Source organism: Carcharodon carcharias, chromosome 27 (genome assembly GCF_017639515.1).
Source record: "Carcharodon carcharias isolate sCarCar2 chromosome 27, sCarCar2.pri, whole genome shotgun sequence".
Taxonomy (NCBI): Eukaryota; Metazoa; Chordata; class Chondrichthyes; order Lamniformes; family Lamnidae; genus Carcharodon; species Carcharodon carcharias.
The window spans coordinates 13,947,910-13,969,711 of NC_054493.1; the positions used below are offsets into that span (position 1 = coordinate 13,947,910).

Here is a 21,802-nt window from a genome sequence, read left to right on the forward strand (position 1 = left end):
TTCTTGTATCCGTTGGCTTCCTTCAGGAACCTTGAACATTGCTGCATCTTTTGTACCAACTGGTTCTTCAGTTTGTTCAGAGTGATGTTAAATTCTCCCTGCTTCTCTTTGTAATTTTCCAGAGGTACAAATTTTGACCTGAGGGATCCTTGTGGTGTGTGAGAGTCTTTCAACAGGGTTTTTCTTTTCTTTGTGAAACTCGCTCGCTTCAACTTGAACTCTGTAATTCAGCAGAGTCGCCTTCAGTTTCTTCTGCTGTTCTTCCATGTCGTTGTTTAAGACAGTCTTCATTTCTTCAGGTTGCTGAATAGCTACATAGTCCATTTTCATCCAGTTGTGGTCCTTGGACTCTCCAGGCTCTTTCTAAAGGACCTTGCCTTGTTCCTTTTTCAACTCAGGAACTCTTCCTGCTTCCTTTTGAAATCTCACTGGCCAATCAAGGTTAGTTTCCCTCAACCAATTTCGACTCAGAAGGCTTGGTCCTCTAACTTCTAATACCATCAATGGTAGTTGTGCTGGTACTCTGGTGATACCTTTTACCTGGATTTCTTCACCTGTGTATGTTTTCAACTTGGTAGACTTTTGTTCCAAATTTAATTGTTGAGCACCTTTATTTAAATATCTGAAAGTGTGTTCTCCTACTACAGTGGTAGAAGCACCAGTGTCTACTTCCATTATTAAGAGTTTCCTATTCACCTGGAAAGTGACAGTGACTGGCTCTGCCTTCCCAACTCTCATGTTGAATAAGGATTAAATGTCAGAATTGGTTGTTTCTGGCTCTTCCTCACTATATACTTCATTGGGCTTTGTTTGTTGCCCAGAACCCTGTTTTAATGTCGCTTTGCAATGTTTCAATATGTGTCCTCTCTTGTGACAAAAATAACACTCCACCTTTTTAAATTGCCACTCATGAGGAGTGTAATTGTTTCCACGTCGATAAAAATTAGTTTTTGAATTTGCTAACAAACTGGTTCCTCAATTTTCAGTTAGTGGGGTCTGTTTCCCGCTTCCTGGCGGAGTCCTGGATTTTTGCGCCATTTTCAGTTGACTATTCCCACCCAACTAGGAAAATGGCACCATTTTGTGCACCTTGAATCGCTTGTGAATCCCTTCCAGCACTTTCCATCGCAAGCACTATTTCTAACGCTTTCTTAAAATCAAGATCCACTTCAGTCAGCAATCTTCGCTGAATAGCATCCTCTTGTACGCCACAGACCAAAATGACCTCTGAGCATATCATTCAGGCTTTCACCAAAATCACAATATTCCATTAGTTGTTTTAATTTCACCACGTAGGTAGTAATGGTCTCTCTCAGGGCTGTCTTCAGTGAATTGAACCTGAACCTCTGCATTGTGACTGAGGGTTTGGGTTGAAAATATTCCTTATTGTTATTAATTTACTGAGGGTCTTCAAGTCAGGGGCACTGTGGGCCGTCAAGATTTGAATTAAACTGTAGGTTTTGCTCCCACAAATACTCAGGAGAATCGCTCTCCTCTTTTCCTCCCCTGTGGTTAAAGCTACAGTCCTATGATTATCAGAACTATAATTAATACAGAAAAGCCTTTTATAGACCCGCAGAGATGTGGTTGACTCTAACCCTAACACTCAGTTCAAGGGTGATATTGACTTTGCCAGCGGATGCCCACTTTCCTAAAAATAAATCCAATGGGGAATTCAGGAGATACTTCTTTACCCAAAGATTGGGGAGAATGTGGAACTTGCATCCAGGGAATGGTTGAGGTGAATAGCATCAACAAATTTAAGGGGGATAGCAGGATAAACACATGAGAGAGAAAGAAATAGAAGGATATGGTGAACTGGGCGAGGTGAAGAGGGGGTGGGATGGTGCTCGTTTGGAGGAGAAAAACCAGCACAGAGCAGATGGGCTGAATGGCCTGTTTCCGCACTGGCGAATGCCACTGAAAGCCCTCCGGTTACCTGTCGATGCTGATGGCACACAGGCTGAGGATGCTGTCTGTGCACAACATCACATCCAGTGTCACAAAGATGTCACAGTGAACCCAGCTGAAACACCACTCGCCAACCACCTTTAACCAGAGCAAAGTACAAACAGCATCAGCAACAGTTCACAGCCAGAGTGGCATCCCTTCAAACAAACCCTTCCACAAGATCACAGAACACTTCCAGCCATCCAGACGTCTGTTCACTGACTGGAGCTCTATATCCAGCTTTAACTCCAGATAAAAGATCTGCATTCCTACAGAGCCTTACTTTTTGGTTCTGACCTGAAACGTTAACTCTGTTTCTCTCTCCACAGATGCTGGGTGTTTCCAGCATTTTCTGTTCTTATTTCAGATTTCCAGCTTCCTCAGTGTTTTATTCTTCTACTGCCTTTGGGCACAAGACACCTAAGAGCAGTGCTTCTAAAACACTTTCGTTAGTAGATCACTTTTGCAGGCGGTATGGGAGGGGCTGGGGAGGCTGCAGGGCCCAAGAGCCACCAACCGATCAATTGTCTCCCCCAAATAAGCTCATCAGGATTAATGGGAAGAATGGCTCCAAGGAATATGTTTATGGAAACTTAAGGTCACGCAACCTCAATTTTAGAATTCTCATCCCTGCTTTCAAATTTTTCCTTGTGCCCCCTCCCTATCTCTGTAACCTTCTCCAGCCCCTACAACCCTCCCTATCTCTGTAACCTCCTCCAGCCCACACAATCCTCCCTACCTCTGTAACCTCCTCCAGTCCCTAAAATCATCCCCATAACTGTAACTCACTCCAGTCCCTACAACCTTCCCTACTCTGGAACCTCCTCCAGCCCCCATCTCTCTCTCTCTTTCTATCTATCTCTCTCACTCCTGTTTTAAGATGTTCCTTAAAACCTCACTCTGTGACTGAGCTTTTGGTCACCGGTCCCTCATATCTCCTGATGTGGTTCGGGGTCATATTGTTTGATAATCACTCCTGTGAGGCACCTTGGAGACACTTCATTAAATTGAAGGTGCTGTAGAATCATAAGTTGTTGTTGAAATTATAAACTTTCTGCTGCTGTTTTGCTGTTGACAGATTTGCACTCAATAACATTTTCATTAAATAACACATTAATTCATGCCAGAGAAAAAGCCTAGACATTTTCATATTCTAAACATGAATACGCCAAGAGAAAGTGTTGATTTGAATCATTTGAATATGTGTTATAACATCATCTTAACAATCTTCTGTTGAGAAACTAACACTTATTCTGCACCTACATTAATCAAATTTGGAGAACATTGGCTTAACGCTTGGGTCGTTTTATACATTTGTCACTGATGTGGTGTCTTTGATGAACAGACCCACAGGAGACACAGGTACAGGTTATGATCATTTATTCGAGCAATTGCAAAGAGGGCACCATCTCAATACAGCTTGAGACAGTACTCTACTAAGCTACAAGTGTTCATCATATTTATACATTATTGGTCACATACAATAACATCCTCCAGAGTCCGATCTTGCCAACATATAGGTTTACATTAAACAGACAAGTCTCTGGTACAAGGGTACATGCATCATCTGACCCTACTTTCACCCAGGCAGAGACCTGCCTTCCTATCTAAGCTGGGACCATCTGTCCTTCCCCTATCTGTTGAAGAGCAACTTAATCTATGTTATTGCCATCCTCTGACTCCCGTATAATTCCCAGGACCTTGCTGATGATTGCAAACCCTGAGGATTGACAAAGTTTGAGAGTGTATGAGGTTCATCTGGTTTAACTGTTTAATTGTTCATTTACTGATTTGCGCTGGCCTGCCTATAGATTCTAATTTAAGTAATTCATTCCTTTATAATGAATCGTCCCTTACAATAAATTCTTATTTACTTTCTTCCCCCTAAAAGCCACTGAGGTCCATAGAGATATTACATCTCCATTGAAAAGAATATAAAAGACGAAAATAGTAATTCGGGTAATTTCAAAATGAAGAATGTTCCAAGAGATTAAACGCTTGTGGACAATCTAGATAATATGAAGTATAAATTAGTTTGACAAGCGCTGCAGCAAAGAATATTACAGTAATTCTCATTTCCTATAAAACTAATTTTGCTCCAGGTTTAATTGTGTGAGAATAGTGCGATTAGATATCTATCGGAGACATTATACAAAATTAATTATCTAGCAGTTGGATGATACTGAATGAATATTTTATCATTTGTGCACTGAAAAGCTTCATTGCGCCGGCTGATCTCATGTTTCCTTTTTCTTTATTTGAAGTGGTAATGAAAGCGATTGAGAGATGGGATTGCGAGATTCGCTCTTAGGAGGATCACAACACTCAGAAGCGTGCCCGACGGCAGCAATATTATCCCCCATCCATGACGATCGTTCAGCGGTCGAGGGTTGGCCGCGACAATGTGGTTTTTGCTAAGGCGGATAAGCCTTCGGTGCAAGTGAAGCGTCACCAGCAGGGGGCGAGGTGAGGAAGAGCGACTTTTAATCACACAGCGAGTTGTTGTGATCTGGAAGGCGCTGCCCGAACGGGCGGTGGAAGCAGATTCAATAGGAACTTTCAAAAGGAGGGAATCGGATAAATACTGGAAGGGGAGAAATTTTCAGGGCGACGGGGGAAAGAGCAGCGGGGGGCGGAGGGGAGAGTGGGGACTAATTGGATTGATCTTTCAAAAAGCTGCAGCAGACTCAATTTTCTTTTTATCTTTTTCATGGGATGTGGGCATCGCTGGCAAGGCCAGCATTTGTTGCCCATCCCTAATTGCCCCTGAACTGAGTGGCTTGCTCGGCCATTTCAGAGGGCAATTAAAAGTCAACCACATTGCTGTGGGCCTGGAGTGACATATAGGCCAGACTGGGTAAGGACGGCAGATTTCCTTCCCTAAAGGGCATGAGTGAACCAGATGAGTTTTTATGACAATTGATGATAGTTTCATGGTCACCATGACTGAGACAGGCTTTCAGTTCCTGATTTATTCATTGAATTTAAATTCTACCAACTGCCTTGTAGGGATATGAACCCATGTCCCCAGAGTGTTAGACTGGGCCTTCAGATTATTAGTCACATTGCTACTATGCCACTGTCTCTCCATTTGATGGGCCAAATGGTCTCCTTCTGTGCTGGACATTCCATGATGACCCAATCGAATGGTGACACAGGCTCGATGGACAGAATGGCCTGCTCCTGTCCCTATTGTGTGCAGTTTTTGTCTCCTTACCTAAGAAAGGGTATACTTGCCATAGAGGGAGAGCAATGAAGGTTCACTAGGCTGATTCCTGGGGGGGCAGGATTGTCATATGAGGAGAGATTGGGCTGACTAGGCCTGTATTCACTGAAGAATGAGAGGAGATCTCATTGAAACATATAAAATTCTGACAGGGCTGGACAGACTGGATGCAGGGATGACGTTTCCTCTGGCTGGTGGGGTGGTCTAGAACAAGGGGTCATAGTCTCAGGATATGGGATAGGCCATTTAGGGCTGAGATGAGGAGAAACTTCTTCATTCAGAGGGTGGTGAACCTGTGGAATTCTCTACCACAGAGAAGTCACTGAGTATATTTAAGAAGGAAATAGATTTCTAGACTCCAAAGGCACCAAGGGGTATGGGGAGAGCAAGGGAGTGTGGCGTTGAGATAGAGGATCAGCAATAACCATATTGAGGGCGGAATTACCTACTCCTGCTCCTACTTTCTATAGCCAGGATTTTATGGCCCCGCCATGGCGTGTCTCTCCCCCAGCAGATGCAGCGAGCCATTTAAATCTCCATTTAGTTTGGTGGGACCGTAATATCCCGCTGGGCAGGAGGGGCCATAAAATCCTGGCCTATATTTCTATACGGTCAAGTTCAGTCTTGTGTTGTTCACCAATCGCCTGGTATCGAAATGGATGACCGGAAGAGAGACCTTGTTCTGGCTGTGACTGATGCACGAGTGACTGGCTCCAGGAAGGGAAGTGGGAAAAGGACTTAGGACCTCTTTGGTGGGGGGAGGGTCACTGAGGCGTGATGTCGGTAGCTGCGAGGCCCAATGCCCTTCAAGGCCCTCCCGCGTATCAATAAGTGGGACCGAACTAACGGTTTTATCTCCAGATAGACGACCCAGGGCATCACCAGCATGGCCACCAGTAGGTCTGCCACAGCCAGGCTGACGATGAGGTAGTTGGTGGTGGTCTGCAGTGCCCTCTCCCTGGACACTGCCACGCACACCAGCACATTGCCAAACACCAGCACGAAGATCAGGAGGCTGAGCAATGCCATGTAGTAATTGTACCGATGCCTCCACTGCTCACCAGCCCTGTTGCTCCAGGGCCCCAGCTCCCTCATCTGCGAGTCATTCAGGGCAGCCATGTTTGGAGCAGCCATTGGCTGCGACCTCTGAACTCCAACCTCCTCAGTAGCCTGCAGAGGAAAGGAGGCAAAAAATTTAACTCCAACCAAGTGGGAAAATGGTGCAACAATACCGGCGATCCAGCCACCAAGGGTAAAAAGGAAGCAATAGCAGCAACAACAACTTATATTTATCTAGCGCCTTTAGCATGGCAAAGTGTCCCAAGGTGCTTCATAGGAGCATTATTACAATTTGACACCGAGCCACATTAGGAGATATTGCAGCCAATAACTCGGTCAAAGAGGTCAGTTTTTAAGGGGTATCTTAAAGGAGGAAAGAGAGAGAGAGAGAGTCAGAGAGGTTTAGTGAGGGAATTCCAGAGCTTAGGGCCCCAGGCAGCTGAAGGCACAGCTGCCAATGGTGGAGCGATGGGAATCGGGGGTGCTCAAGAGGGCAGGATTGAGGAACGCAGGGAGGGTTAAATCAGATGATCTGGTCATTAACCGCCTTGAAGTTGGCGGGATCTTGCTGTGCTCAATTTGGCTCCCGCCTTTGGTACTTCTGTCATTTGTTGTAAAAGGCTTTGGGACATGGGCAGGTCCAAAATGCGAACAATAGTTTCTCTAAAGTGTTCATATAAACACCCCTTAAATGGTGCCTCTTAATCCAATCTAGTTGGCTTTGTCCAACTGTAAAGATTATGGTTGGCGAAGGTGTCATCTCCAGATGTTCAACTGTAACTTAATCTGATTCCATTAAAACTGCCTCATCAAGACATTTATTAAATCAATAAAACCTCTTGTATGTCAAGCATTGTGTACAGACCATTTATAAGCATTAATCAGTTCACATGAGGGATGTGTGTTCACAATACCTTGAGAAGATAATTATGTGAAATCTATCAGCAGCCATGATATGAACTACACAATTGTGGTCCCCAAACTATTGTTAACTCATTCATTGTATGTCGACTGGTCTACACACAGAATTAAATTACTCAATAGATAATGATCTGCAGAGGTAGGATTATACTCAGGGACAAAAACTCACCAGTCTGCTATGCCCCCTCCCCTCTCTCTAGATTCTTTCCCTACATAAATCCGCCTCATTCTCTCTACTTACCTCTTTGAAGACTGCCCAATCCTCTCCTCTTTTCTTGCTAAGTGGACCTCCAATCCCAACGTAAACCACATGGGCCAATCTCACCGGGTATCAACCAGCCAATCCTGTCCCTCAGGCCAACCCTCGGGTACCCTCCTCTCTCTTCCAAAGTTAAAAGCAGGGAAGGGAGGAAATGCATGAGGAAGGAATGAGGGAGAATGGAAGGGAAGGAAGGATGGAGGAATGGAAGGAATAAATTGGGGAAATTGGTTGGAATGGAGGAAGGAAGGAGGGGAGGGACAGAGGAAAAAATATGAGGGAAGGAAAGAATAAACCATTGGATTCCATCCTACCCTTTCTCCGCTTTATAACCCACTGGATTCCACCCTGACCCTCTCCCCTCTGTAAAAACAACAGGATCCCATCCTGACCCTCCCTCCTCTCTATAATCGACTGGATTCCATTCCGACCCTCTCACCTCTGTAAAACCCATTGGATTCCACCATGACCCCCTCTCCCCTGCATAACCCACTGGATTCCACCCAGACCCTCTCTCCTCTGTATAAACAGGGAAAGGGAGAGAAGGATTGGGAGTCCAGGGGAACGGGAGAGAAGGAGAGAGAGCAGGAGAAATGGGAGAGTGGGAGAGATAGAGACAGAGTTGGGATTCAAACCCTCAATTTTCCAAAGGCGGGGGTGGAAGAGAGCGAAGGGAGAGAGAAGGGGCGTGGAGGGAAGAGAGGGAGGGAGACAGAGAGGGGAAGAGAGAGAGGGAGAGAGGCAGAGAGAAGGGGATTGGGGTGGGGGAGAGAAGGGAGAAAGAGAGAGATTGAAGTAGAGAGGAAGAATGGATTAGAGGAGAAGGAGGGAGAGAGAGAGAGGGAAAAAGGGTGATAATGAATGGGGATGGATGAAAGGGAAAGGGGGAGAGAGACAGCGGGAGGCGGGGTGGGTGGGAGAGGGAGAGAAGGAGAGGGAGACCAGGGAGAAGGAGAGATCAGGAGAGAAGGAGAGAGAGACTTTTTAAAAAAATTCATTCAAGGGATTTGGGCTTCACTGGCTGGGCCAGCATTTATTGCCCATCCCTAATTGCCCTTGAGAAGGTGGTGGTGAGCTGCCTTCTTGAACTGCTGCAGTCCCTGTGATGTAGGTACACCCACAGTGCTGTTAGGGAGGGGGTTCCAGGATTTTGACCCAGCGAAAGTGAAGGAACGGCTGATATATTTCCAAGTCAGGATGGTGAGTGACTTGGAGGGGAACTTCCAGCTGGTGGTGTTCCCATCTATCTGCTGCCCTTGTCCTTCTAGATGGTAGTGGTCGTGGGTTTGGAAGGTGCTGTCAACAGAGTCTTGGTGAATACCTGCAGTGCATCTTGTAGATGGTACACACTGCAGCGACTGTGTGTTGGTGGTGGAGGAAGTGAATGTTTGTGAATGGGTTGCCAATCAAGTGGGCTGCTTTGTCCTGGACAGTGTCCAGCTTCTTAAGTGTTGAGGGAGCTGCACCCATCCAGGCAAGTGGGGAGTATTCCATCACACTCCTGACTTGTGCCTTGTAGATGGTGGACAGTCTTTGGAGAGTCAGGAGGTGAGTTACTCATCGCAGGATTCCTCGCCTTTGACCTGCTCTTGTAGCCACAGTAATTGTATGGCTCCTCCAGGTGTTAGTAAGGAGGACTTAGGGTCGACGGGGCTGAGATTGCTGTTGTCGTTTCCGGTACTGTGTCAATGCCGGATGGCCCATCCAGTTTCGTTCCTTTGTCGAGACTTTGTAGCGGCTTTGATACAACCGAGTGGCAGCGCAGCCATTTCAGAGGGCAGTTAGGAGTCAACCACATTGCTGTGGGTCTGGGGTCACATGTTGGCCAGACCAGGTAAGGATGACAGATTTCCCTCCCTAAAGGGGCATTAGTGAACCAGATGGGTTTTTACAACAATCGGCAATGGTTTCATGGTTATCATAAGACTTTTAATTCCAGATTTTTAATAAATTCAAATTCCACCATCTGAACCCACTACCATTCAAACCCGGGCCCTCAGAGCATTACCCTGGGTCTCTGGATGCCTAGTCAGGTGACAATACCACTACGCCATCGCCTTCCCTAACTGGGGAGTGGGACACCAGGAGGGAAGGAGAAAGAGACTGGAGAGAATGGGAGAGCAGGAGACAAGGAGGGAGAGGCCATGGAGAATGGAAGAGTGGGAGAGAAGGAGAGAGAGAGACCGGGGGGAGTGAGAGAGTGGGAGAGAAGGAGAGAGAGACCGGAGAGAATGGGAGAGGGGGAGAGGAGAGAGAGACCATGGGGAGTGGGAGAGTGGGAGGGAAGGAGAGACCGGGGAGAATGGAAGAGCGGGAGGGAAGGAGAGACCGGGGACAATGGGAGAGCAGAAGAGGAGGAGACACCGGGAGTGTGGGAGAGCAGGAGGGAAGGAGAGGGAGACCAGGAGGGAAGGAGAGAGAGACCAGGGGAGTGGGGGAGCAGAAAGAAAGGAAGGGAGACCAGGGAGTGGGAGAGCGGGAAAGAAGGAGAGAAAGAGAGACTGGTGAGAATGGGAGAGAGGGTGGGAAGGAGAGGGAGACTAGGGGGAGTGGGAAAGTGGGAGAGAAAGATTGGGGGAAGTGGGAGAGTGGGAGGGAAGGAGAGAGAGCAGGAGGAGTGGGAGAGCGGGAGAGGAGGAGAGAAAGAGAGACCGGTGAGAATGGGAGAGAGGGTGGGAAGGATAGGGAGACCAGGGGGAGTGGGAGAGCGGGAGAGGAGGAGAGGGAAAACAGAAGAGGGAGACGGAGGCGGATATGACAGAGAACCAGAATAAAACAGTGACAGAAACAAGCAAACATGCCAGTTAGTGACTGTGGAGGGTGCACAATCCAGTGTGTGGGCAGAAAGAAATGAATCATAAAATCTTACAACACAGGAAGAGGCCATTCAGCCCATTGTGCCTGTGCTGACTCTCTGAAAGATCTATCCAATCAGTCCCACTTCCCCCAGGTCGCTCTTTCCCCCATAGCCCTGCAAACATTTCCCCTTCAAGTATTTATTCAATTCCCCTTTTGAAAGTTCCTGTTGAATCTGCTTCCACCCCCCCTTTCAGGCAGCACCTCCCAGGTCACAATCGCTGTGTAAAAAAAAATCCCCTCATCTCCCCCTCTGGTTCTTTTCCCGATTCCCTTCAATCTGTGTCCCTCTGGTCACTGACCTTCCTGCTGCTGGAAAAAGTTTCTCCTTGTTTACTCCAGCGAAAACCCTGATGGCCGTAGGGAAGGTGTCACGATATCAATGCCCAACCATTTACAGCTCAAATAGCTGACTGTGAAGGTGCCAGGCTTTACCAGGTGTGGCAGGAGGGCACCAGCAGCCATTTCCCGGCTCCGTCCTGATTTCCCCGGAGCTGTCCCCGTTCCCTGTGAGGGAGGCATTGTGGCACCTTCGAGAGGGAGTGGGTTACCACTGGGCAGTACAAATATGTTTTGATGGGACTTAACCCAACCAGTTTGGATATAGAAAGAAAGCTTGGCAGAAATTTTGCTTCCGTTCAACAAATTTGTGCAGCACTGAAGGAGACCATTCAGCCCATCGAGTCCATGCCAGCACTTCTGACGAGCGATCGGGTTAGTCCCACTACCACCAGCCCCACCCCTAACTCTTTCCCTTAAATGCTATTCGCCTCCACCACTCCCTATGGAAGCGAGTTCCATATTCTCCCCACTCTCTGGGTAAATTCTCCTGAATTCCCCATTGGATTTATTAATGACTATCTTATATTGATAACCACTAACCACCCCTACCCCCACTGCCCAGTTCTGGTCTCCTCCACATCTTCTCTATCCACCCACTCGAAACCCTTTCATCATTTTAAGGACCTCGATCAGGTCACTCCCTCAGCCTTCTCTTGTCTGGAGAAAAGAGCCCCAGCTTGTTCAGTCTTTCCTGATGGTTATAACCTCTCAGATCTGGAATCGTCCTTGTAAATCTTTTTTGTTTTGCATCTTCTCCGGTGCTTCTATATCCTTTTTTATAATACAGAGGCCAGAACCGTGCACAGTGCTCCCATCGCTGGATATAGGGTAGAACAAAATCTCTGTTTTTCAATGCTCATCCTCTAGAAATGAAACCAAGTGCTTATTGCTCTTTTAAATGTCTCTATCAACCTGCATCACCAACTTTTCGCCACTGGCGTTTCATTCCTGTTTGCTCCACTTGATAATTTGGTGTTGAAAATTGTGTAGCACATTCACTTCCGCTCCGTCCCAAGACCGAGTTCCTCCTTGCGAGTCTCCTTCCGTTCTTCCTTCCCTGCAGCATCCACAGAGTGGAGGGTCTCACTGCGGCAGAGAGAGACGTTCTCGATCATTCAGGGCTGTACTGGTGCTGCCTGTACTGAACTCTCAGCACAGCCTGTCTCTCCCTTACACACACACACACACACGCACACACATACACACACATGCACCATCAGAGACCTGCTCTCCTCAACATCATCCCTCTCCCTGACAGTTTGATGTTCTCACACATTAAGCCAGACACCCAATCGGATTACAACTCAACAGACCAGAAATTAATTCCCCCAGCTAACTATTGCAGTCGTGAGGAGGGGTTTAAGAGTTGAGGGATCATGCCTCTGGCTTCACACGTCCATCACGTCTCTTAGCAGCAGTTAAGGGTTTGGTGAGAAATCGAAGTACAGCCAGAATTAAACATTTAGCAAGGAGAGAGAATATTAAATTCACTAAGTGTCTGTCGACTACCATTTATCTGTTTAATCCATTAGTTTCCTGCAATGAAGGGATGCCACCAAATTTATGAGAATTATAGCACAGGAGGAGGCCATTCGGCCCATCGTGCCTGTGCTGGCTCTATGAAAGATCTATCCAATTAGTCCAACTGTCCCCCCTGCTCTTCCCCCCACAGCCCTGCAAGTATTTTCCCCTTCAAGCAGATGAGGTAATTAGTTACAGCTTAGCTAACCTTAGGCAGGTAATTAGCAAGTGGGACAACTTTTAGACACAGTGATCCCGGACGAGAGCAGAAATACCCAGCTCTCACTCCTAAAGCCATAGAAGGTATTGCATTTCTCTAGCCCCCTTCACTGCTTAAGGACGTCCCAAAGAACATCACAGCCAATTATATTACTTCCTGAAATGTTGTCCCTGTTGTAATGAGACACCATTTTGTGCACAGCAAGCTCCCACAAAGAGCAACATGATAATGACCCAGATCATTGATTGAGGGATAAATATTGGCCCCAGGACACCGGGGAGAACTTCCCCCTGCTCTTCTTCCAAATAGCGGCCATGGGATCTTTTATATCCACCAGAGAAAGTAAATGAAGCGGTCATTTAATGTCTCACCTGGAACACGTCTCCAGCAGTGCAGCACTCCCTCAGTACTGACCCTGCAACGGTGCGGCACTACCTCAGCACTGACCCTCCAACAGTGCAGCGTTCCCTCAGTACTGACCCTGCGACAGTGCGGGACTACCTCAGCACTGACCCTCCAACAGTGCAGCGCTCCCTCGGTACTGACCCTCCGACAGTGCAGCACTCCCTCAGTACTGACCTTCCGACAGTACAGCTCTCCTTCAATACTGATCCTCCAACAGTGCAGCACTCCCTCAGTACTGACCCTCTGAGAGTGTAGCGCACCTTCATTACTGAATCTCTAACAGTGCAGCTTTTCATCAGTACTGACCCTCTGACAGTGCAGCTCTCTCTTGGTACTGACCCTCCGACAGTGCAGCGCTCCCTCAGTACTGATCCTCCGACAGTACAGCATTCCCTCAATACTGCCCTCCGACAGCGCAACACTCCCTCAGTACTGACTCTCCGACAGTGCAGCGCTCCCTCAGTACTGACCCTCTGACAGTGCAGCACACCCTCATTACTGACTCTCCAACAGTGCAGCTCTCCATCGGTACTGACTCTCCGACAGTGCAGCGCTCCCTCAGTACTGACCCTCTGACAGTGCAGCACACCCTCATTACTGACTCTCCAACAGTGCAGCTCTCCATCGGTACTGACTCTCTGACAGTGCAGCGCTCCCTCAGTACTGATCCTCCGGCAGTATAGCACTCCCTCAGTACTGACTCTCCGACAGTACAGCATTCCCTCAGTACTAGCCCTCCGACAGTACAGCGCTCCCTCAGTACTGATCCTCCGACAGTGCAGCATTCCCTTGGTACTGATCCTCCGATAGTGCATCGCTCCCTCAGTGCTGACTCTCCAACAGTGCAGTGCTCCCTCAGTACTGCCCCTCCCTCAGTTGGGAGAAATTGATTTTGATTCATGAGCCACTAGCACCAACAATGGAGAAAGAGGGAACTACAGCATTGGGGTGGCCTACACTTGAATCACACTGGGATCAGTGCCCAGGTGAATCACATAGATGGAGCTGTAGAGTGGGCTTTAAACTAAATAGTGGAGGAGGGGGCAGGTTTGGGATGAAGGGAAAGTTAGAAAGTTGATGGGAAAGGACAAGGCAATAGTGCAGACTAGCAATATGGTAATGATAACCAGTGTGTGATAGGAAGGAACAGATTGTACAAATATAAGAGTACAACAGCAAACAGGGTCAGAGTAGGGAAAACTGACAGAAAGACAGATTTAAAAGCTCTTTATCTGAATGTTTCAGCATTTGTAACAAGGTGTATGAATTGATGGAAGAAATAGAAATAAAGGTGTATGATATCACAGACATTACAGGGATGTGTTTGCAATGTTATTAAGGTAGGGGGCTGAATATTCAGGAGTATTTGACATTTCTGAAGGATAGAACAAAATGAAAAAGTCACAGGTTAGGTATGGTAATAAACAGTGAAATCAGTACAGTTGTGAGAAATTCTATTGGCTCAGAAGATGAAGATGTGGAATCAGCTTGTTTGGAGATAATACAAGTAAGGGTAAGAAGCCACTGTTGGGAGTATTTTATATGTCACCAAACAGTAGGGATGTGGTAGGATTGATAATAACAGAAGAAAAAATGGGGACTTGTGAGAAAAGTACTTCAATAATCGTGAGTAAGTGTAATTTGCTTATAAATTGGACAAAGCGAATTGGCAGAGGATGAGTTCATTGAATATATTCAGGACAGTTTAATCCAACAATATATTCTAGAACTAATGAGGAAACAGGCAAGTTAATCTGTAATGAGGCAGGATTATGAATGATTTCATAGTAAAACATCATCTAGTCAAGAGTGATCATAACATGAAAGAATGTTACATTCAATTTGACGATGAGAAACCTGGGTCTGAAACTGGGTCTTAAAGTTAAATAAAGGCAACTACAAAGGTCTGAACTCAGAGGTTGGCTGCAGTGGACCGGAAAAATATGTTGAAAGATAAGGCTGTAGATAGGGAGTGGCAGATATTTAATTCATAACTCTGAACAACAATTTATTCCATTGACAAAGAATGACTCTATGAGAAGGATACACAATCCATAGTTAACTAAAAAACTTAAGCATGGCCACGGGGGAGATGCCAGAGGACTGGAGAACAGCTAATGTGGTTCCGCTATTTAAGAAGGTTTGTAGAGATAAGCTAGGGAACTACAGGCTAGTGAATCTCACATCAGTGGTAGGGAAACTATTGGAGAAAGTTCTGGAGGAGAGTGCCTATCTCCACGTGGAGAGGCAAGGTTTGATCAGGGATAGTCAGCATGGCTTTGTCAGAGGGAGGTCATGCCGAACAAATTTGATTGAATTTTTTGAGGAGGTGACCAGGTGTGTCAATGAGGGTAGTGCAGTTGATGTAGTTTATATGGATTTCAGCAAAGCCTTTGACAAGGTCCCACACGGGAGACTTATAAAGAAGGCAAATGCACATGGGATACGGGGTAATTTGATAAGGTGGATTCAAAATTGGCTTAGTTGTAGGAGACAGAGGGTGATGACAGAAGAATGCTTTAGTGACTGGAAGCCAGTGTCCAGTGGCGTACCACAGGGATCTGTGCTGGGTCCCCTATCATTCATCATTTATATAAATGACATAGATGACTATGTAGGGGGTAGGTTTAGTAAGTTGGGGATGACACAAAGATTGGCTGGGTGGTTAACAGTGAGGTTGAGTGTCTTGGACTACAGGAAGATATACTTGGGATGGTCAAATGGGCAGATAAGTGGCAGATGGAATTTAACCCTGAAAATTGTGAGGTGATACACTTTGGAAGGAGTAATTTGACAAGGAAGTATTCAATGAACTGCATGACACTAGGAAGTTCTGAGGAACAAAGAGACCTTGGCGTGTGTGATCTCTGAAGGCACAGGGGCGTGTTAGTGGGGTGGTGAAAAAGGCATACGGAATGCTTGCCTTTATCAATCGAGGCATAGATTACAAAAGTAGGGAGGTCATGTTGGAGTTGTATAGAACCTTGGTGAGGCCACAGCTGGAGTACTGTATGCAGTTCTGGTCGCCACATTATAGGAAGGATGTGACTGCACTGGATAGGGTGCAGAGGAGATTCACCAGGATGTTGCCTGGGATGAAACATTTAAGTTATGAAGAGATGAAGATAGACTTGGGTTGTTTTTGTTGGAGCAGAGAAGACTGAGGGACGACCTGATCGAGTGTACAAGATTATGAGGGGCATGGACAGGGTGGATAGGGAGCAGCTGTACCCCTTAGTTCAAGGGTCAGTCACAAGGGGGCATAAGTTCAATGTGAGGGGCAGGAGGTTTAGCGGGGATGTGAAGAAAAACTTTTTTACCCAGAGGGTGGTGACGGATCTGGAATGCACTGCCTGGGAGGGTGGTGGAGGCGGGTTGCCTCACATCCTTTAAAAAGTACCCGGATGAGCACTTGGCACGTCATAACATTCAAGGCTATGGGCCAAGTGCTGGAAAATGGGATTAGGTAGGTAGGTCAGGTGTTTCTCACGTGTCAGCGCAGACTCGATGGGCCAAAGGGCCTCTTCTGCACTGTGTGATTCTGTGATGAATCACCAGGACATTGACACTGGGGAAAGGCCATTCGTCTGTTCAATCATAAGATTGAATTCACTCATTCATCCAATCTCCAGAGGCAGTTCACACTGGGCTGAGGCTGTTCACCTGCTCCATGTGTCGGAAAGAATTCACTCAGTCATTTAACCTTCCAACACATCAGCGAGGTGTGTGTGTGTGTGTGTGTGTCTGAGCATGTGGGTGTGCATGTGTATGAGTTTGTGTGCTTGTATGTGCTGCTTCTCATTAGCTGTAACACAAACCATCCTCTCCAAGCAGATGATGTTCCATTGAGTGATTTGAATGGTACCATTCAGGGATTCCTCATCCAGGGTGAAACCCACAGCTGACTGCGTCCTCTGTAAAACCTGACATCTGCACAACCAGTAAAATAAAAGCAAAATACTCGGATGCTGAAAATCTGAAATAAAAACAGAAAATGCTGGAAAAAACTCAGCAGGTCTGGCAGAATCTGTGTAGAGAGAAACAAAGTAAATGTTTCAAGTCCATATGATGCTTTGAAGAAGAGTCATATGGATTCAAACCATTAACTCTGCCTCTCTCTCCACAGATGCTGCTAGACTTGCTGAATTTTTCCGGCATTTTCTGTTTTTATCTGCACAACCAGACCTCACTTCTTCTGGAACAACATTCAGTGTCTGTTGTTTTCCAGATCCCTTTCTTTCCCCTCACTAAGACCCTCAGATTGTTCACAGCTTCGATGTGTGCATCATCCTCCAGAAACTGAATGGGACTAGCCATATAAATACAGTGGTGACAAGAGCAGGTCAGACGCTGGGAACTCTGTGCAGAATAGCCCACCTCCTGTCTCCCCAAAGCCGGTCCATATTCTACAAGGCACAAGTCAGGAATGTAATGGAATACTCTCCACTTCCCTGGATGAGTGCAACTCCAAAAACATTCAAGATTTTCCACACCTTCCAGGACAAAGCAGCCTGCTTGATTGATAGCCCATCCACCACCTTCAACATTCACCCCGTCCACCACTGATGCACAATGGCAGCAGTGTACCATCTACAGGATGCACTGCAGCAACTCACAAAGGCTCATTTGACAACACCTTCCAAGCCTGTGACTTCTACCACCTAGGACAAGGACAGCAGATGCATGGATATACCACCACCTGGAAGTTCCCCTCCAAGCCACTCACCATCCTGATTTGGAAATATACCACCGTTCCCTCACTGTCATTTGGTCAAAATCCTGGAACTCCCTCCCTAACAGCACTGTGGGTGTACCTATACCACATGGACTACAGCAGTTCAATAAGCTGGCTCGCCACCACTTCCTCAAGGGCAATTAAGGATGGACAATAAATACTTAATGCCCAAATCCCATAAATGAATTTAAAAAGTCCAATGTCTCCACTTTAAACACTTCCATTGGTCTTACTAACAGATAGCAATGGGATTGCTGCTATCACAGGAACCAGTTCTGAAAAACTGCCACTCTGACTTTAAGGCTTTCTGCAGTAAGATACTGATCCAGATCTTCCCACCTAACACCAAACCACATCCCTATCCGAGTTCCAGATTTTAAATTGATTCTTCAACATAGAAAACATATATAATTGAATTCGGTTCTGAAGAAGGGTCATATTTGATTCAAAACATTAACTCTGCTTCTTTTTTCACAGATGCTGCCAGAACTGCTGAGTTTTTCCAGCATTTATATTTTTATTTCAGATTTCCTGCATCCTCAGTAATTTGCTTTTACATATCTTTTAACCCCTTTAGGTCTGATTGTTAATATCTATTAGCACTGCCAGAGACTGTCTTTGAGATTAGTTGTTTATGTATAATCTGTGTTGTTTTGAAAGTCACCCTTCTCCCTAACCTGTCCTAACCCGTCCTGTCGGTTCATTTATTGAAACCAGGTCTGAAGGTGACATTCCCTCTCTGCCCAGTTATTGATTTAAGTCAGCCCTTGAATTGATTGTGCTTTCATCCTCATGTTATTGCAGTTCACTAAAAAATGTTGAAATGTTTGCTCCACACACAGGGTTTCATCTGTTTAAAGCGACAAACAGTAAGGTCCAGTTTTCTCCTGGAGTTTGAGACAAATCAGCTTTTAAAATGATGCAGAGTTTCAGCCAATGAGGGAGATCTGGGCTCAGCCCCACCCCTTATTCACTCCGAGTGGTTGGAGGACCAGCAGCTTCGGCCACAGCCCCGCCCCCTCTTCCTATTGTTCCGCAGCTGCTGTCAACCAGAAGGGCAGTGATCTGGAGCATGCGCAGTGCGAGTGACGTCAATGGACAGCATTATCCAGACCTCCCTGTCGCTTGCCATTTTAACACTCCACCCTGCTCTCTTGGCCACATGTCTGTCCTTGGCTTGCTGCATTGTTCCAGTGAAGCTCAACACAAACTGGAGGAACAGCACCTCATCTTCCGACTAGGTACTTTACAGCCTTCCAGACTGAATATTGAGTTCAACAACTTTAGATCTTGAACTCCCTCCTCCATCCCACCCCCTTTCCATTTCTTCCCCCTCCCTTTTGTTTTTTCCAATAATTTATATGGATTTTTCTTTTCCCACCTATTTCCATTATTTTTAAATCTATACCTTTTATGCCCTTTTAGTCTTATTTCACCCCACCCCCACTAAAGCTACCTTGCTTGTCCTGCTATCCATTCTTAATTAGCACATTCTTTTAGATAATATCACCACCTTCAACACCTCTTTGTTCTTTTGTCTGTGACATCCTTTGGTTATCTCCTCCTATCACTGCTTGCTTGTCCCACCCACCCCCCCAACTTCTCCCCCCACCCCCACACCTTAAACCAGCTTATATTTCACCCCTCTCCTATTTTTACTTAGTTCTGTTGAAGGGTCATGAGGACTCGAAACGTCAACTGTGCTCTTCTCCGCCGATGCTGCTAGACCTGCTGAGTTTTTCCAGGTAATTCTGTTTTTGTTACGGACAGACGCTTGTTTGTTGCATCTTCAGGCGGTGGGCATTAGATGACACAGTGGCGATATTAGGGGCCGTGGGTGGCCAGGAAGGTTTCATAAACACCCATTGTAGGCGAGAAATTCCAACCAAGAGGCTACTGGCCCCGTGGCTACACCGAGCGGCAGCTATGGGCCCTTCCCCGGTTATGAAACCCGGGTTAACGGTCTCCACCTTTATCAGGGGCAAAGAGCAGCAGGACGCATGCACAGCCGCCATCTTTCTAGGGGGCAACTTGTAGCAGGGCGCATTCGTTTTCATCACTGGCTGCAGGAACAGGTGAATGAGGAGCAGGAGCAGACCATTCGGCCCCTCCAGCCTGCTCCACCATTCAATAAGATCATGGCTGAACTGATTGTGACCTAAACCCCACATTCCTGCCTACCCCTGATAACCTTCCACCCTCTTTGCTTGTCAGGAATCTATGTAGTTCTGCCTTAAAAATAACTGCTTCCACTGCCTTTTGTGGAAGAGAGATCCAAAGACTCACAACCGTCTGAGAGAAAAAAAACTCCTCATCAGTGACCCCTCATTCTAGATTCTCCCACAAGAGGAAACATCCTCTCCACATCCACCCTGTCAAGGACCCTCAGGATCTTGAACAAAAATGAAAATACCTGGAAAAACTCAGCAGGTCTGACAGCATCTGCTGAGGGGGATACAGTTGATGTTTCAAGTCCGTATGATCCTTCATCAGACCCTCCTCTCAGGATCTTAAAGGTTTCAATCAAGTCACCTCTTACTCTCCTAAACTTCAGTGGACACAAACCTCACCTGTCCAACCTTTCCTCTTAAGGCAATCTGCCCATTCTTGGTATTAATCTGGTAAACCTTCTCTGAACTGCTTCTAATGCACTTATATCCTTCCTCAAATAAGTAGACCAATACTGTACACTACTCCAGATCTCTCACGAGTGTCCTGTACAACTGAAGCATAACCTCCCTACTTTTGTATTCGATTTCCCTCACAATAAACAATAAAATTCTGTTAGTTTTCCTAATTACTTGCTTACCTGAGAGAATGTTGTGAATTTCTATCTGGACTGACAGGGATGGATTTTGCAAACTCTAACTCCAGGGGGTTAGATGGGAAGGATTTACACACAGCAAACTCAAATCGAGAGATATGTTTGTCATCTCTGATATAGGTCTTTAAAATTCTGATTGGGTTGGGCAGGTAGATGTGGACAGAATGTTTCCACTTGAAGGTCTAACCAATACTGGGGGCCATGAACACACAATAGTTATGAATAAATCCAAGAAGAACACAGGAGATATATGTTTCCTCAGACAGCTATGAAAATGTGGAACTCACTACTGGATGTGGTCGAGAAAAATAACAGATACTTTTAAAAGGAAACTAGATGAGAACATGGGAGAAAAGGGATTAGAAAGATGAGCTGAAAGCCTGAGATGGGGTTGGCAGAATGGGGGAGACTTGTGTGGACTAGAAACTCCAGTACAAACTGGATAGACTGAATGGCCTGTTTGTATCATGTGTTTTCTATATAAATCTTTGTAACTTACTTTACAGGATAATAGAGGAGGAGGATTTGCATTCAGGAGAAGCAAACCAAACCTCACATCTGACAGGGTCAATCAGTTCATTGGAATCTGAAGATTCGTACATCTGAAGGGATTTAATTGACTGCCTCAGCTGGAAACTGATGAGAGGCTGTTCACCTGCTCCTCCTGTGGGCAGTGATTGATAGAGCGGGTAAACATGCTGACACGACAGCGAATTCACAATAGCGAGAGACCGTTCACCTGCTCCGTGTGTGGGAAGAAATTCATCTGTTCATCCAACCTGCTGGCACACCAGCTCGATCACATTGATGAGGATCCTCTTCAATACTCTGACTCTGAAAAAAGTTTTGAAATCTCTGAGGAATTGGTCCAACACCAGCGAGTTCACACTGACGAGAGATCGTTCAGCTGCTCCCACTTGCGGGAAGAGGTTTAGGCTGTCCTCCCACCTCGCGGAGCACCAGCTCCTTCACACACACGAGAGGCTGTTCAGCTGCTCTCACTGTGGGGAGTCATTCAGTGAGTCAGTGCATCTCACTGAGCACCAGCCAGTTCACACCAAGGACAGGCCATTCAGCTGCTCCCAGTGTGGGAAGAGATTCACTCAGTCCTCCCACTACACTGAGCACCAATTGGTTCACTTAGAAAAGAGACCTTTTAAACGTACTGAATGTGAGAAGACCTTTAAAAGAAGCATTAATTTGCTGAGACACCAGCGCATTCACACCGGGGAGAGGCCTTTCCTCTGCTCTGTGTGTGGGAAGACATTCACTCGATTTTCACACCTTTTGACACACGAGAGTATTCACACTGGAGAGAGGCCGTTCACCTCCTCCGTGTGTAAGAAGGGATTCATTCAGCCAGCTGACCTGCTGAAGCACCAGTGGGTGCACACTGGGGAGAGGCCATTCACCTGCTCAGTGTGTGGGAAGGGATTCACTCGATCCTGCTATCTGCTGAACACCAGCGAGTTCACACCGGGGAG

The 21,802-nt window shown here is 46.4% G+C and overlaps 1 pseudogene; it reads right to left on the reverse strand.

Moving 5' to 3' along the window:
- LOC121270276 overlaps positions 1-19,509 on the reverse strand; it is a 28,792-nt pseudogene extending 9,283 nt beyond the window's left edge.
- Between the last annotated feature and the right edge of the window lie 2,293 nt (positions 19,510-21,802).